The following is an 18,600-nucleotide window of genomic DNA, read 5'->3' on the forward strand; positions in this document are numbered from 1 at the left end:
AAGAAGGAGGCATGACCGGAGCGGATGAGGAAGTGACCTCAGAGGATGAGGAAGTGACCTCAGAGGGTGGGGAAGTGACCTCAGAGGGTGAGGAAATGACCTCAGAGGATGAGGAAGTGACCTCAGAGGGTGGGGAAGTGACCTCAGAGGGTGAGGAAATGACCTCAGAGGATGAGGAAGTGACCTCAGAGGGTGAGGAAGTGACCTCAGAGGGTGAGGAAGTGACCTCAGAGGATGAGGAAGTGACCTCAGAGGGTGGGGAAGTGACCTCAGAGGGTGAGGAAATGACCTCAGAGGATGAGGAAGTGACCTCAGAGGATGAGGAAGTGACCTCAGAGGATGAGGAAGTGACCTCAGAGGGTGGGGAAGTGACCTCAGAGGGTGAGGAAATGACCTCAGAGGATGAGGAAGTGACCTCAGAGGGTGAGGAAGTGACCTCAGAGGGTGAGGAAGTGACTCCAGAGGATGAGGAAGTGACCTCAGAGGATGAGGAAATGACCTCAGAGGGTGAGGAAATGACCTCAGAGGGTGAGGAAGTGACCTCAGAGGGTGAGGAAATGACCTCAGAGGGTGAGGAAGTGACCTCAGAGGGTGAGGAAATGACCTCAGAGGATGAGGAAGTGACCTCAGAGGGTGAGGAAGTGATCTCAGAGGGTGAGGAAGTGACCTCAGAGGATGAGGAAGTGACCTCAGAGGTGAGGAAGTGACTTCAGAGGGTGAGGAAGTGACCTCAGAGGATGAGGAAGTGACCTCAAAGGATGAGGAAGTGACCTCAGAGGATGAGGAAGTGACCTCAGAGGGTGAGGAAATGACCTCAGAGGGTGAGGAAGTGACCTCAGAGGGTGAGGAAATGACCTCAGAGGATGAGGAAGTGACCTCAGAGGGTGAGGAAGTGATCTCAGAGGGTGAGGAAGTGACCTCAGAGGATGAGGAAGTGACCTCAGAGGTGAGGAAGTGACTTCAGAGGGTGAGGAAGTGACCTCAGAGGATGAGGAAGTGACCTCAGAGGATGAGGAAGTGACCTCAGAGGGTGAGGAAGTGACCTCAGAGGATGAGGACGTGACCTCAGAGGGTGAGGAAGTGACTTCAGAGGATGAGGAAGTGACCTCAGAGGTGAGGCAGTGACCTCAGAGGGTGAGGCAGTGACTTTGGAGCCCCCAAGTCCGCAGCGACCAGCCATCTGGCCACAGTGCTAAGCAGAGCCTCTAGGGAAGGCCACATGCAGTCTTGCATGGAGAGAGAGCAAAGGGGTAGAGTCTATGTGAGGTTTCACATGGAGCGCAGGGAAGGGGCGGTTTCCCTAACAGACCCCCAATTCAGTCTCTCAAAATGTGGGTTCTCTGTATCTTGAGATTGAATTCCCGTACGACATGTCAGGTACGAATGCATCCTTTCATAAAACAGACACTTACCCTTGAGATAGGAAGGCATCTTGTTGTCTGCATTTTGAGTAGGAGGTTGCTTGTGTTTTGGGGGAGCATTTCTCTCAGGAAGACATTCATTCCTGGGGTGTTCATTCTTGGGGTGAGACATGAATCTCTCAGGAAGTAATGCATCCTGTTGCTTTTCTTTGGAGCATAGATGACTCTTCTGCGATTCTAAATATCATGTTTCTGACTTGTCCTCACCGGGCCTCATTTCCTCAATTTATCCCCCCTCATTTTCCTTTAAAATGACTTTGAGCTTTTTATCTTAAGGGAAGTAAACAAATGGATATCTCTTGTATTTGTTATAAGCTTAAATTTTTTAAATTCCTGGCAGTCATTTACTTTGCCTCATTTTTCCTGGTCTGTCTTGTCTCAGGATGAGTACTATAAGTCCCTCTGCTTCTTCCCCAACCCCATCGTGTTAGAGCTCACAGCAGGCCTCTATGTCTGGATGCTAGAGCATGCTGTGTGCCTCTATGTCTGGATTTTAGAGCACCCAGTGGGCCTCTATGTCTGGATGTTAGAGCTCACAGTGGGCCTCTATGTCTGGATGTTAGAGCTCACAGTGGGCCTCTATGTCTGGATGTTAGAGCTCACAGAGGGCCTCTATGTCTGGATGCTAGAGCATGCCCTGTGCCTCTATGTCTGGATCTTAGAGCACCCAGTGGGCCTCTATGTCTGGGTGTTAGAGCTCACAGCGGGCCTCTATGTCTGGGTGTTAGAGCTCGCAGTGTGCCTCTATGTCTGGGTGTTAGAGCTCATGGTGGGGCTATGTCTGGATGTTAGAGCTCGCAGTGTGCCTCTATGTCTGGATGTTAGAGCTCGTAGAGGGCCTCTACATCTGGATGTTAGAGCTCGCAGAGGGCCTCTGTGTCTGGATGTTAGAGCTCACAGCGGGCCTCTATGTCTGGATGCTAGAGCATGCCGTGTGCTTCTATGTCTGGATGTTAGAGCTCACGGAGGGTTTCTATGTCTGGGTATTAGAGCATGCAGTGTGCCTCCATGTCTGGGTGCTAGAGCATGCAGTGTGCCTCTATGTCTGGATCTTAGAGCACCCAGTGGGCCTCTATGTCTGGGTGTTAGAGCTCATGGTGGGCCTCTATGTCTGGGTGTTAGAGCTCGCAGTGTGCCTCTATGTCTGGGTGTTAGAGCTCACAGCGGGCCTCTATGTCTGGGTGTTAGAGCTCGCAGCGGGCCTCTATGTCTGGATGTTAGAGCTCACAGGCCTCTATGTCTGGATGTTAGAGCTTGCAGAGGGCCTCTATGTCTGGATGTTAGAGCTCACAGTGGGCCTCTATGTCTGGATGCTAGAGCATGCCGTGTGCCTCTATGTCTGGATTTTAGAGCACCCAGTGGGCCTCTATGTCTGGATGTTAGAGCTTGCAGAGGGCCTCTATGTCTGGATGTTAGAGCTCACAGTGGGCCTCTATGTCTGGATGTTAGAGCTCACAGAGGGCCTCTATGTCTGGGTGTTAGAGCTCGCAGTGGGCCTCTATATCTGGATGCTAGAGCTCGCAGAGGGCCTCTATGTCTGGATGTTCGAGCTCACAGCGGGCCTCTATGTCTGGATGCTAGAGCATGCCCTGTGCCTCTATGTCTGGATCTTAGAGCACCCAGTGGGCCTCTATGTCTGGGTGTTAAGCTCACAGCGGGCCTCTATGTCTGGGTGTTAGAGCTCGCAGTGTGCCTCTATGTCTGGGTGTTAGAGCTCATGGTGGGGCTATGTCTGGATGTTAGAGCTCGCAGTGTGCCTCTATGTCTGGATGTTAGAGCTCACAGTGTGCCTCTATGTCTGGATGTTAGAGCTCGCAGAGGGCCTCTACATCTGGATGTTAGAGCTCGCAGAGGGCCTCTGTGTCTGGATGTTAGAGCTCACAGCGGGCCTCTATGTCTGGATGCTAGAGCATGCCGTGTGCCTCTATGTCTGGATGTTAGAGCTCACGGAGGGTCTCTATGTCTGGGTATTAGAGCATGCAGTGTGCCTCCATGTCTGGGTGCTAGAGCATGCAGTGTGCCTCTATGTCTGGATCTTAGAGCACCCAGTGGGCCTCTATGTCTGGGTGTTAGAGCTCATGGTGGGCCTCTATGTCTGGGTGTTAGAGCTCGCAGTGTGCCTCTATGTCTGGGTGTTAGAGCTCACAGAGGGCCTCTATGTCTGGGTGTTAGAGCTCACAGTGGGCCTCTATGTCTGGATGTTAGAGCTCACAGTGGGCCTCTATGTCTGGATGTTAGAGCTCACAGAGGGCCTCTATGTCTGGGTGTTAGAGCTCGCAGCGGGCCTCTATGTCTGGATGTTAGAGCTCGCAGAGGGCCTCTATGTCTGGATGTTAACGCTCACGGCGGGCCTCTATGTCTGGATGTTAGAGCTCACAGCAGGCCTCTATATCTGGATGCTAGAGCATGCCGTGTGCCTCTATGTCTGGATGTTAGAGCTCACAGAGGTTCTCTATGTCTGGGTATTAGAGCATGCAGTGTGCTTCCATGTCTGGGTGCTAGAGCATGCAGTGTGCCTCTATGTCTGGATCTTAGAGCACCCAGTGGTCCTCTATGTCTGGGTGTTAGAGCTCACAGCGGGCCTCTGTGTCTGGATGTTAGAGCTCTCAGTGGGCCTCTGTGTCTGGATGTTAGAGCTCGCAGCGGGCCTCTATGTCTGGGTGTTAGAGCTCATGGTGGGCCTCTATGTCTGCATGTTAGAGCTCGCAGTGTGCCTCTGTGTCTGGATGTTAGAGCTTGCAGTGGGCCTCTATGTCTGGGTGTTAGAGCTCACAGTGGGCCTCTATGTCTGGGTGGTAGAGCTTGCAGTGTGCCTCTATGTCTGGGTGTTAGAGCTCATGGTGGGCTTCTATGTCTGGATGTTAGAGCTTGCAGTGTGCCTCTGTGTCTGGATGTTAGAGCTCACAGTGGGCCTCTATGTCTGGGTGTTAGAGCTCACAGTGGACCTCTATGTCTGGGTGTTAGAGCTCATGGTGGGCCTCTATGTCTGGATGTTAGAGCTTGCAGTGTGCCTCTGTGTCTGGATGTTAGAGCTCACAGCGGGCCTCTGTGTCTGGATGTTAGAGCTCACAGTGGGCCTCTATGTCTGGATGTTAGAGCTTGCAGTGGGCCTCTCTGAATGTGGTGAGACAGCAGCACCCCATTGTTGGGAGAAGAGCGGCAGCACAGGGGCCGATGCAGGCAGGCCAGGCAGCACCATTCACCATTTGTCCATTGACAAAGAGGCAGCCTCTCTCCCGTAATGGAATCACGGCCCATCCTTCCCCCTAAATGGTTCTAAAATGAAGTTAGAAGTAATTGTGAAGGCAAATGATGTGTGAAATGTCAGAATGGCCAAATAATAATAAAATACCTTCAATTAGACCCTCTGCTGCCCACCCAGCACAGTTCGGCCAATGGCTTTGTGCTGAAGTCTGTCTACCCGATTGTGGGTGCAGAGTAGCTCACCTGTGAAGGTCCCCAGATAAATGCCACGCTTGCCCGTCGGGTGCCAAGTGCAATGCTTCTTTCTTGTTTGTGTGCTATGAGATGGAACAGCAGGGCCAGATGGGCTCCAGGGCTGTGCTGGAGCTTTGTCCTGAGGTCTGGGGTGGGGGCTGCAGCTGCAAGGCTGGGAAGCTCAGGACAGAGGCCCCCAGCCCAAGTAGACAAAGCTGGGTGGAGCCCTCTGCCCCGGTACAGAGGCCCCGTGGAACATGTGGACAGAATTTGGCTCATTCTTTCACTCATCGTTAGACAGGCAGATGTGGGAGCATCCGAGCTGCTGTTGGAAGTGGTGGCCTCCTCCAGTCCCCTTGCTGCTGCTTATTCAGCGGGAGGCCGCCGTGGGCCCAGGTGCTCTGTTGTACCTAGCCAGCTAACTCAGGGAAGGGCTTCCCAGCATCAGCTCCAGCTTGGGCTGGACAAGGGTCTGTGGAGAGGTTGTGGGAAGCCGATCCTCCTCCCTGGTCTCCACCTGCTGACTATGGGCCCCTCCTCTACCCTGCTGCCAGGTCTCCCCCTTTTCTCCTCCAAGGGAACCCCTCTCCCTCCAAGGTGACCCACAGCTGTGGCCCCAGTGACCCCAGAATGCACGATTCCTGGGGCCTTGTGCATCCATCTTGGTGTCTACACAGCTTTCAGGAAAGTGGAGGGTGGGATGCAGGTGCTGGCAGCATTTCCAGGGAATTGGTAACTGGCCCCAAAGCCCTGAGGGGTGTGGCGGGAAGGAAGACTATCACACACATCCTTTGTTTTCCAATGCTGGGGATGGGACCCAGGACCTGTGCCTACCAAGTAAGCACTCTACCACTGGGCTGCAGTGGTAGCCACAGTGGAAGACTTTTAAATCACCAGTGGGCTCGTCTGTGGGAATGGGGGTCAAAATTGCAAGGCCACCGGAGATGAAGACCCGTTGACTCACTGGGATTCAGCTATGATGTCTCCTTTTGCGCGTCTTGTGGTGTGTCTGGCTAAGAAGGGACCAGAGAAACAGAAATGCTCAGCGTGACTGCAGTTCTCCGGAAAACAATCCTACAAGCCCTTCCTGAGCCAAATGAAGACTCTCCTCCTCCTGGACATCTACTCAAGCACGCTGTGAGCGCACACACATCCCAGTCCACACATGGGTGTGTGTAAGATGGCCACTCATAGCACTCCAAACAGGAAACAACACACCCAGGAGGAAATGCCACTTGGCAATGTAAAGGCACAAGAGGTGGGTCTATTTAATGGGTGGGTGTCTCTCGCCGCCTGGAGGCTGCGGAGGGAGGCTGCGGAGGGAGGCCGGAGGGAGGCCGGAGGGAGGCCAGCTCAAATGGCTGCATGTGTTGTGCTGTTCCTGTAGTGTGAGGTTCTAGCAGACATGGGTGGCGAGAGGAGCAGAGGCTCTTGGGGTGAGAGGAGGAGGATGGGTAAAGCAAGGGGAGGCGTGGAGAGAATAGAGATGGAGGTGCAGAGACGCGGCACAGGGCGTCTGGGGTTGTGCTCAGCCCTTGCGTGCTGAGCCTGGTCGCAGACATCTGGAAATGCTGAGACCCGTGACCCTTGACCCCCAAACGGTTCATTTTGCCATGATAATTACAGGTTAAATTATAAATATAACTAGCAGCCACAACCCTGAGCTTTTCATTGCTTTTACTCTGGTGGGTAATGAATACCGATCGTGGTCTAATGCTGGCAGCCGGCGTTGGCAGCGCTGGCTCTGAGGCTGGTTATGATTAGACTAAGTTTACTCATATGGAATTTGAAACTCGGTGAAGGAGAATAACTTGTCCAAGAGTCAAGGTTTCAACTAGGTTCTTCACATCAACTTTTGTGTGTCTTCAGTTGAGTGCCAGGGAAGCAGACAGGACTAGAAACGAAGCCCTCCTCGCCCAGCTTTCCATTTCCTGCCAGCTAACTCCACATCCTTCTGCCATTACTCCCCCACCAGTGTCTGTGAGTCTGTCTCCCCTCCCCTCCCCCCCGGCTGGCAGTGCAGGGCATCCCATGGGAGAGTCAGCCCTGTCTCCTCCTCTCAGTAACAAGCCACTAAGGCTTTAAGGGGCCACTCCCATCACCAAGTTCCCACCCCGGGGCCCACCTCCAAGGTACATAACTTTGTAAGTTTTCTGCACAGGGATTTTGGGGTCAAAGCTGGTCTCTCTTGGCTTTCTGATGACCTCTCTGCGGCCTTTCTCCATCTGCTCCTTCACTTCCATTGTAAGCCCCTCTTCTCTGCCCATGAAGTAAGATGGCATCTACTCCAGATCAGAGGCAGAGCCACTTTGTCTTGGCTTGTTCCTGGGGCTGGTCTGGTGGCACCCTGGGACCCGGGGCTGGTCCAGCGGCGCCCCCTAGGACCCGGGGCTGGTCAGTGGCCCCTGCGTGGGAAGAGCTCCCACACAGTCTTCCAGATGTAAGCTTTCCATATACTTTCAAGCCCAGAATATGCAGGCACAGACACGTGGTTTTGAGTCAAATGCTTGGTGAAAGCCCCCCCCCCGCCACTCCCTCCCCTCCCCCGGACCCTGCCCATCTGTGGAGGAACTCGGGGGCTTCCGATTCCCTTGGAATCGGCCCTGTGTGCCTCTCTCCTCACAGCCCTGTGCTTTCTCCTGGAGCTCTCCAGTCTAAGGGATGTCTGCATCTTTGCCCTTGGGGCTGGACTGCAGCCCCTGAGCTCTGGTCTGCCCCCTGAGCATCCTGCCTGTGCGGTCCACACTAGTGTCTTCACTGCGCAAGGACCCGAGTTCAAACCCCAGACCTGCCCATAAAGATGTCCTCCATCCTAACTGCTAGTGCTCTGTCCCCACCAGGAAGAGAAGGACCCAGCTACTCTGGGAGTACTGTGCCTCTTCACCTAAGCACTACCTCTGAGAGTCGCCACCTTGGCAGAAGGGGAAAAGAGAGATATTAAATAAGTTTTTCCAATTTTAATTTTTTACAGAAAATCACTTTGTATTAAGCTCATTATTTTACTTGTCACTCGTTTTTCAGCTAGAAAACCAGCTCCAAGCTAAGATAAATTTCAACTAAACACTGGAATGGAATCCAATTTAGATGTTCCACTAATTCAGCAAACCTAATTAACTCGGTTCTGCTCCCTGCATCCGTTTGCTGGGATGCAGGGGTTCTGTTTGGTGGGCGGATAAGGAGATAAATGGGTCACTGTATTTATGATTGCTCATTATTCCCTTTATACCCACACTGGAGATTACAATTAAAATGCTTTTATACCATTTTAGCAGTAATTGAGCGAACCCAGCAATTTGTACTTTGATTCCCCTAGTTAAGTAATTGACGGTTGCCAGCCATCATTGGATAATAATGCTCTCCCTCTCCATGCTCCTGCCCGTGTTTGGAGATAGTTCCAAAGTGTTTTGTTTGGCCCTCACACCTGGGGATGGCTCTTGGGATAAGTGGCACTTAGTTAGTGAGAGTGGATGGGGAGGGCTCGCAGACCACCCAACCTCACGGTGTCCTGGAATGTGACACTGTCTCCAGATCATCTCACACGGCCTGAGGAGCCGTCACAGGAAGTAGCATAGCCCTAGGAAACAACTTTGTTTGTGGTGAACAGAGAAAGATAACCAAGGCCGAGGGTAGAAACTACCACCTGCTGGCAGATGGAGGCTCTTCCTGTGTCCTCATCCTCTGGGGACTGGCTAGCACAGCTCCCTCCCCCAGCTCCATCCACACTGCCCCCAACACCATCCACACTGCCCCCAACACCATCCACACTGCCCCCAACACCATCCACACTGCCCCCTCCAGCTCCATCCACACTGCCCCCTCCCTGAGCTCCATCCACACTGCCCCCTCCCTGAGCTCCATCCACACTGCCCCCACCTGAGGATCAGACAGCACTGCCCTTCCCTGCAGCTCCCCAAATCCTGGGACTCCTCTGGGGCTGAGCTGAGCTCGGGCTGGGATCATCCCCAGCTCCAGCGCTGGTCAGAGCTCCTGGATGGCACCTGGCTCCAGCACCTTGGCTGGCAGCTCTGTGCGTTAGGACAACATTGTGACGTCACCTGAACTGTGGCTGGCAAGACAGAAGGAGTGGGCCGGGGGGGAGACAGAATAATTATAATTCTGTCCTCTACACATGGACAATTATGTGCCAATTGAAAGTAAAAAATACATTTATTTTTAGAGGTTCTGTACAATTAAGGAAATACGTTTTTAAACAAATATAACTAATTCAGACAAACCTATATTAATCAAAAAGGCACACATAGGAAAAATGAGGAGAGCAATTGCAGAAACTTATTTCCTCTTGGAGTCTGGATGAAGTGGGTGGTTTACTATGAAGATATAAATTGCCAAATGACTCCAACACAAGCGGGTCAATGATTATAGACACAAGTGAAACTGGCTGAACAAAAAGGAGCCTGGCGGGCGGTGGGACTCCAGCCTGCAATCCCGTCGACCGGAGGCAGAGGTGACGGCAAATTGCAGCCACAAAATCGTCCTCAAGACTCTCCTTGACTGTGGAGAGCGTGGTGGTGGCTGTGGGGCTGTGTGTGCCCGTGTCCCAACCCCAGGGATCGCACACGTGAACGTGCGGCCAGGTCAGCGGGAGTAGAGTGAGGCCCTGTCTAGACGTGGCCCGAGCGCTGACTCAGTACAAGTGGTAGTGCGACTGCGCTGCAAGCTCGAGGCCCTGAGTTCAAACCACGGCGCCGCTCTCCTGCCTGGAAAGTTCCCAAAGCCCTCCCCTCCCGGTCCCTGCAGCCGAGCACACAGTGGTTCCGGGCCTCAGAGCCCTACACATGATGCTTTCAGTCCCTGAGACTTTGTCATCTGACTTTTAGGAAAGGAAGGGAAGCCATAACCCACACCCAGTGTTTCAAAGGCGGTCTGCCTCCCGTGGGGGCCTGAGAAGACGCCACACCACCCAGAAGCAAGGGCGGAGCGTGTGGGGACCTGTGTTGGAGACACGGGCTGAGGAACGAGCGGCGGCCAGCCCAGCGTGGAGTGGCGGCCTTCCCCGAGCCCGGGTTCGGCAGAGAGGAGCGTGTACGCAGGCCTCGGCCTCTGCCCTGAATGTTGGCACTGGGTCTGGGGCCCTGCGGGGTGAGGTCCAGGGCACCGCACGTGAGGCCATCTCAGTGATTCTGATGCAGGTGGCATTGGAACCATGGCAATGAGAGATCTGGAAGGTTCTGTGGCCCACGCCGGGTGCTGCCGGCTGCAGGCTCTGTGACTCTCCATCAACACCAGGGATGACTCTGTCCTCTGTGCCTGTCACTAGGCAGGAAGCCGCTTCAAACAGTGCTGGGCAACTTCACACCTTTGTCACAGGCCTACGGGAAGACACGAATAGCAAAACCTGCCCGTGAGCAGCGCGCGGCGCAGCCTGAGGCGCAGACTCTGCGCTGCGCACAGTAGGCGCTCGTGAAGCCTTCGTGCTCTGGCCAGCGGAGCAGCTTCTGCTGGGTGCGTCTCAGACCCAGGGACACGGAGGCTCTGCGTTGGGCCTAAATCCGCTTTCCAGCCAGATGCCCAGCAGGGGGAATGGTTCACGGCTGTCTAACAGGCTCATCTAGCAGCGGTGTCCCGGGGCATTCCCCGGCCTGGTCCGATAGCTCGCTGACTCATTCACAAGTTTCTGGCTTGCCTGTACCCGGAGAGGCCTGTGAGGAGAGCACACGCTGGCACCAGGCTGCACGGGCTGTGCGAGGCTTCCCTGGCGGTGTGCTGCGCAGACGGCGCAGCCCGGCTGGCCAGGAATTCCCAAAGCTGGGCAAAGGTCTCCTGGTCTCTCTCCTGCCCACCTTTGCATGAGCCGTGCTGTGTGCCTGGTTCTGCTTAACATCTGTCTGTGGGGGTGGCCTCCCCCAGGGTGGGGATTCGGGGTCTCCTGGAGTGGGTGAGGACCACTGGAGGCCCAGGTTGCAGACAGCATCTCCCTCTCCACTCGGCTTCCTTGGGGGGCCCCACAGCTGGGGTGCGCCCTCTCCTCTCAGGGCTGAACACTTAAGATGGCTGGAAATGGCCCCATGAATCCATCCGTTGGTTCCTGTAATGATTTCTGTTTCATCTCTCCTCTGTGACCACGCCCCAGTCCATCTCGACCGTGCGGTCTGCTCGGTGAGCTCTGTTGACTGTCCTGTTGGGAGACGAGGGACACTGGGGCGAGGGTCATCTTGGAGAGTGGCCTTGCACGGGGAGGGAGGGGAGGCAGGCTCACAGCTGCTTGCTGTGCTTTGGTGGAGGGTACCTCTACCTCCTGCGAACCGACTCCGGAGAGGAGCCACGGGCCTCTCCTGCCAATGCCGGTGAATTATTAGTCAAGTCGGCCATTTACAGGCTGGACTTAGCTGATGAATAGGATTTGGAGCTGAGATTTCTTATGATCATCTATTTCTTTTTTGCTGAATAAATCCTCTGAATGACATGTAGATAAATTTTTGAAATTGTGAGTGTTCCCAGGGGAACAAGATTTCATCACCTTCCCGATCTAACTAATTTATTAGTTACAATTATAACTCAAAATGGCACCGACTTCAGTATAATCAAAAACTACATTTCAATTATTCATCGCGCCTTTAATTAAGAAGCTCCACTAAATTAATAAGTGCGCGGGGATGAATGTAATGAGGAAGGCTCACAAGACGTCTGGGCCGCTTTTCTCCGTGTCAGGGACTTGCTTTCTTCGGTCACCGTCCCAGGTCCCCTGCACCGCTGGACCAGGGGGTGGCACCACCAGTGTCGTCACCAACCCAAGCTGAGGGTGGAGTTCTAGATCTTTCCTCATGGCACTGCTGGGCTGCACAGGGAAGAGAATCCAGAGGGACGATGCTGGGCCACGTGGTGTGTTTCCGGGTGGGTTTGACAGACTTTGGAGGTGAGCTGGGTTTAGCCCACTTTCTCTAGGGCCTGGAAAATCAAGCGCTGCCTGCCGTGGGGTGCGGGGGGTTTGCGGGGAGCGATGGCGCCCACGCACATGTGAACCCTCCCTGCAGGAGCCTGGGGTTCTCTGAGATGTGGGTCTGGCCCTGGGGCCGCGGTCCCCTCTCTGCTCCTCGCCGTGGGCTGTGGAAGGCACCGCACCTGAGCTCAGCCTGAACGGCGAGGAGGCGCTGGGCCTGGGCCCTCGGTGTGTCCTCCAGGCCAGCGTCCCGGTCTGCTCAGTCCCGCGCAGCCCCTCTGGGAGGCCCTGCCCATCCGCCCCGTGTCCCTGCCACCCCCCACAGCTGTGTTCTCCCACAGACACCCAGCTGTGGCCAGCTGGCTCTCCTCCCCCTACCAGCAAGTCCACATCTGCAGGCCACCCTGCTGAGAAGTGCAGGCGCACCGGCAGCGGCGGGGGCGAAGGGTGTCTGTGTGATGGGAAGGCCGGGAGAACGTCACCAGGGTTACGGGAACATGGCTGCTGTGGCTGCCGTGGCTCACAGGTCCACAGTTCCCTCTAGGTGTGTGGGCTGCGGAGAGTCTGACTGCTCACTGTGGATTGCTCTAGGACCCCGTGGGGTCAGGTCCCCACCCAGTGTGACTGACACCCCAGGACCCCGTGAGACCCCCAACCCCCACCCAGTGTGACTGGCGCCCCAGGACCCCGTGAGGTCAGACCCTGGACATGGTTCCATCTCAGGAAAGGCACCAGGCATGCTGGCCGCAGAATGTTCTGGTTTCCTGTTGAGAAGATGCAGGGCCAGGCACAGCCGGCAGAGCTGGGTCGGCGAAGGATGTAGCCAGGGCATCGTTGCCCAGACCTTATCAAGAGATCTTGAAAAATTGAAGAGCAAAGGAGTTATGTGAGATTAATTCCTTGTACCCTAGTGCTTGTCAGAATATTACAGAGATGGTAGCTGCTAATTAATAATGCATCTTTATGTAATGCCATTTATTTTATTATCCTTAGCATCAGGAATTCTAGTACTGAAGCCAGCACACTATGTTCAGTTATTTATTAATAAAACATAGAAAAGAAGAAGGGAGACAATACAAAAATAGTAGGGAAAGAAATGACCCTGGATTTCTCTGCAGAAAAATAGAAGTGTGCACTTTCTCTGGGTGGAAGGAAAAAGGAGAGGAAAGGTAGTGTTTGAACTCTAGGCCGCACGGTCTTAAGAAACAAAAGTCCATGGCTATCTGTGTTTCCTAATGTCTCCCCAAAGCGCCGCTCACGGCTGTATGTCTCCTGCAGCTTCTCTTGTGTTGGCAGATACAGCACTGTGGTCAGAGGGAACACTGCAAAATGCCATTCCACACTTACTCCTTCCTTCCCATCCCTCTCAGTTTCACACACACACACACACACACACACACACACACACCCCATTCTACACATGCATACACACACACTTAACAGCTGTTGCTGCAAACTCAGCCCATGGCCAGAGTCCTTGGGAGCCAGGTCTCCGCTGTGTCCTCCAGCAGACGGTACTCTGTGCCGTCTGTGAGCAGGGAACCCGGGGGATGGATGTGAACAGCCTGTAGTCTCGGGCCTAGAGCCTCTCAGTGCTGGAGAATGCATTCTCTTCCGTGCCGTGCGCAGCCGGGCGGTCTCCAACCTGTGTCCTGTCCAGAGGACCCTGCCACCCTCCTACTCCCTGTGTGTTACTCTCATGTAAATGTAGCCTGAGATTTCCTATTTCCCCAACCCCTAGTTGGACCTGAGCTCCACCTGCCTCTCATCCCAGCTTCCAGGGTTCTAGGTTTCTCTCTGTTGAAGGAGAAGCGAGGTGCCAAGGGCCCACAGGGTCCTCAGGGCCCAGGGCACAAAGCAGGACTGTCCCCAAGGCTGCTCTGCAGGCCCGGCTCTGCCCTGACCTACTCCGATGCCTGTCAGATATTATGGAGATGCTGCTGCCAATTAATAATGCATCTTTATGTGATATCCTCCCACACTGCCTCCACGCTGGACAGCCTGGGGCGGTCAGTCCCCCTGACCACCTGAATCCCTGGGCTGGGCTGATCCGGTTGGGACCTGATAATAATGAAGACAGGCTCCAGCTGTTGCAGAGAGACCTACATTCAATGAAACGCCTGAGCCTCTCAGTGTGTGGCACAGGCAACAAAGCTCTAGCTTAAAAAAAACACAACAACTTAGCATTCAGCTCAAGAATGTAGAAGCAGGCTTAACAAAGTAAAAGCAAAGAAGTTAGGGGTCCCGGGTAAATCAAAGCAAAGGCAGAGATAACCGATTGGAAGAGATGTATTAGGTGGATTTGCAAATAAATTAAATAACTATTTTCCTTAACAGACGAATAAAGTAGATAGATGTCTAGGAAATCTAATCAAAAGAATGAGACCACACACATTTTATGGATTTTAAAAGGGGGTTAGAACTAAAAAATGCAGGTATTCAATAAAGGCTTCATGGGGTTAATGAAAAGATATTTTAACATAGAATTCCATGTGCATTGTGCAGTTACAAATCTGAAATCTGGACGAAATGCTTGCTATTCAGGGAAGACACACATTCCCGGAATCGACTCATTAGGAAGTGTTACACCGCCTCGGTAAGGCACGCAGCAGAAAATGAGCCTTCGAAAATCAATAGTTCTGCTCACAGTGGAAATAAGTACCTACGCAGGGAAATGAAGAGAACGCTTTGTGCGCAGCACTGGCAAAATCTGTAAGAATGCAAAGCATTCTCTTCACGATAAAGGGCGAGTCTTCCGCGGGACAGAATTGGGTCCCAGACACCAGCCCCATGCAGCCACTGCGCCGCAGGCCCCACCACGGACACCTCGACCCCCACACCCCTGCTCCACCTCACCCTCAGAGTCTGACGGCATGCGGAGGGACGGTGGTGGAGGGATGGACGCACAGCATGCCGGTTTTCTCCTTCGAGGATCTGAAAGTTCACGCACCAGGAGGGATTCCTAGGGATAGTCAGAGAAACTCCGGAAAAGAATCCGCGCTGCAACGTTGTCTGATGCAAACTTCACCCCATCCCCCAGCTGCGTGAACCGAGTCTGGATGGACAGCAGCCCTGGGCCAGGACTGAGAGTCACAGCAGCGGGCTGGGGGCAGGGGCAGAATGCGCTCCGCTCCGTGGAGCTGAGCTGTGAGTGCGGTGGTGCTGAGCCAGGGGGAAATGAATTCTACGTTCAGGGGACCCACGGAGGCCTGGGACCTGCAATCTGCCCACCTCCCCCACCACGTGCTGTGATTATAGGCATGCACTACCACGCTCAGCTTCAAGAGTGACTTCTGTGAGTACCGCGGGTGCAGCATGCTGCTCTGGCCTGCATACCACACCAGACCAAGCAGACTCCAGATGGAGAAAGGCGAGGATCTGGAGGCTCATCCATAACCCGGCAACGAGGAGGCAGCTCTTAACAAGGAAGTGAGAAGCCATAAAAGAAAGCCATTTTTGCCAAATAGAAATTAAAATATTATGATGGGAAAACTATTTTAAATAAATCCGATATAAAAGTGATCTACGGATACAGCTTTGTAGTATAAACGACAGATGTGTGACTATTACTTGTAATGATATTATTAAAAAGTTGGCGAAGGATAAAACCAACAACCTAACAAATGTCTGAAAGAGATATCCGAATGCTCAATGACTTAGAGATTTGCAAATAAAAGAGACCATATGTTTCGTACCCCCAGACTAAAGAAAACAAGAACAAGAGCAGCGGTGGGCAGGAAAAATTCCCCTCCCCTCTAGCTTTCTGTCATCTCCAGCTGCGTAGAACAATCTGGACAGTTCTGTGGGTGCCCTCCGGGGCTCTTTGGGACCACCTTTTGGAACACTGATGGAGGGTGGGTGCAAGCACAGGTGTCTCCCCACGGCCCTTGCCTGGGCCTGTGGAGGGTCTGTTTCCTTTTGTCTCCCAAGACTGCAATGTCGTTATTCCAGGTGTCATAGGGACTTAAAAACCCAAACAACAATAACCTCTGCATTTGGACATCAGCTCTGAATTTAACAGCAGCAGAGGCGGCTTCCTCTGGACGGCTGTTCGGGGTGTCTGTGCTCCTCTGCCAGTCCTGGGCTGACTGTAGCGTGACCCGCTTGCTCACAGCGGGTGCTTATCCGGGATCTCCAGACAGAGAGCTCTAGGCTAGCACGTTAGGGCTGGGTTTTGGACAGTGTCTCTGCTCACCCTGGCCCTTACGTCCTCCGCTGCTGACGCTCACCGTGGGTGCCCCCAGCACAAGGTGCCGTTTCCGGAAGGTGGTGTGGGAAGAGCCAGGAGCTCACAGCAGCCACCGGGACACCAGCAAGTGTGCACCAGGACGGAGGCTCCTCCCTCCCTCGGGGGAGGCCGGGGAGGGCGGTGGCTCCTTCAGCGTTGTTGGTGTTAATCTTGTACTTTAATCTTTTGTACTCTACAAGCAAGGCTTGCGGAGTGTCTCGCTTCTCGGGTACAAGTTTAACCACAGAGTGGGAATACGTGTCATGCTGTCTCTCCCGGCCCGAGTGAATCTCAGATACACTTCAGTGGTGCGGCTGGCTGGGGTAGAGGGGAGAATTACAAAGATCAGAAATAAAAATGTCAAAACAACGCAAGCTCCACAGAAACCATGTGTGTCGTGCTGAGTGGTTGGTGTATTTACATAATTATTAAAGTGTTGCAATCTGAAAACAAAATTCCCAGTCTTATCTGGCTTCACTGTGAGGACATACTGTCATGTGGCAAAATCAAAGCTGTCTAAACCAACTAGTCAGCCAGTGATGGCCATGCTCACCATCCTGACTGACCTGTCAGCCGGTGACAGTCATGTGGTCACAAGCCTCACTCTGGCTACAGCATCAAGATAACGTAGTTACTAATAGGTCCAGCTGAAGACAGACTGATGTGTGTGTGCGTGCGCGCGCGCACGCGCATGTGTGTTGTATTTATTTGAGTAAATGGTAATAGAGAATGCATTCTTCTCTTTTAAATACCATTGTGTAGTTTCGTAGTTTCAAGGCCCCCGCCCCCCCGTTCTTGTTGAAGCGTGTGTCCTCCCTGCCAGCCCCAGGACTTCTGCTTCCCATCTTCTCCTCTCTGCCAACCAGCACATCACCTTCTCAGAGGTGAAATCAGGCTGGGCAGAGTGGCTCCATCCTGTAATCCCAGCTGCTCAGGAGGCTGAGATCTGGAGGATGGAAGTTCCAAGCTTGCCTGGGCAGAAAAGTCTTTGAGATTCCACCTTTAATGAGCCAGCAATCAGCTGGGCTCAACTGGCACAGCACTAGCTGTGAGCAAGAAAGCCAAATGAGCATGGGCCCTTAATCAGAAATACTGAATAATAAAGAAAAGAAGAAAGGTGCTACTCAGGCTGAGCGCTGGGTTTTCCATATAAAACACACGCGCTCTGGGTGCGCGTTTGCTTGTCTCCAATGATGGATGTCTGGATGCTCTTCGTTTCAGCCTGAAGAAAGGCAGTGGTGGTTTAAGAATTGTATAGTTCGGTTTCTCATGCAAGAGTGTTGGCAGCGAATTCAGTTCAGTTAGCGCGGAGGTTCCAGGGCAGCGATTGACACCTACATCCCACGATGTGCTGTGGGCTGTGCGGGGTAAAATGGGTGCGAAAGGTTGAAGAGATGGTCAACTTCCAACAAAGGAAAATAAATCTCCAGACCAGAACAGGATGAAGTTATAGTTAGGAAGGCAGGAAAAAGGAAAACAGAACCCAGATGACCTCACACAGCAGTAGTTGACAGGGACGGGAGGGACTGGGTGGCTGGTGATGCCCGGTGTCCGTGGTGACAGGGTCAGGGCACTGGGGTGCTGGTGTCTGTGGTGACAGGGATGGGAGGACTGGGGTGCTGGTGTCTGTGGTGACAGGGATGGGAGGACTGGGGTGCTGGTGTCTGTGGTGACAGGGATGGGAGGACTGGGTTGCTGGTGTCTGTGGTGACAGGGATGGGAGGACTGGGGTGCTGGTGTCTGTGTGGCACTGCGCGGCTGCTTAGGTGTGGTTGTCCGTGCCTCAGTAAGTTGAACGCACAGCTACTGTCCAAGCAGGGCCAGCCTGCTGAAATGCATTAAAAATAAGCGGTCCCCATGCGATGGTTGACAACAGCCTTTCACAGCCTCGCTGAAGCGGTAAGAGGTGAAGAATACATTTAGGGTCATAATGAACGAATAGAAAGTGAAGCAAGGGTCCGTGCAGTGAGCGATCTGTGCGGGCCCCTCTTGTGTGGTGGGAGTTGAGGCCTGGCCCAGGCTCCTTCATGCCCCTCAGCCACGAGGCTTCCCGATGACTCATCTGCCTCCCTCTCCTGTCCCCCTCAGCTCTCCCTAAAGTCAAGATAGTCATTGAGTGCTCTGGAGTCCTGTCATGGGCTTCCTGTCCCCACAATGGCTCTGGAGTCCTGTCGTGGGCTTCCTGTCCCCATGGTGACTCTGGAGTCCTATCCTGGGCTTCTTGTCCATGATGGCTCTGGAGTCCTGTCGTGGGCTTCCTGTCCCCACAATGGCTCTGGTGTCCTGTCATGGGTTTCCTGTCCCCATGGTGGTTCTGATGTCCTATCCTGGGCTTCCTGTTCATGGTGGCTCTGGAGTCCTGTCGTGGGCTTCCTGTCCATGGTGGCTCTGGAGTCCTGTCGTGGGCTTCCTGTTCATGATGGCTCTGGAGTCCTGTCATGGGCTTCCTGTCCATGGTGGCTCTGGAGTCCTGTCATGGGCTTCCTGTTCATGATGGCTCTGGCATCCTGTCTTGGGCATCCTGTTCCATGATGGCTCTGGCATCCTGTAGTGAGCTCCCTGTCCCTGCAATGTCTCTAGCATCCTGTTGTGGGCTCCCTGTCACCGCGATGGCT

The sequence above is a fragment of the Dipodomys spectabilis genome, unplaced genomic scaffold (assembly GCF_019054845.1).
Source record: "Dipodomys spectabilis isolate Male_0828 unplaced genomic scaffold, ASM1905484v1 ptg000230l, whole genome shotgun sequence".
Classification (NCBI taxonomy): Eukaryota; Metazoa; Chordata; class Mammalia; order Rodentia; family Heteromyidae; genus Dipodomys; species Dipodomys spectabilis.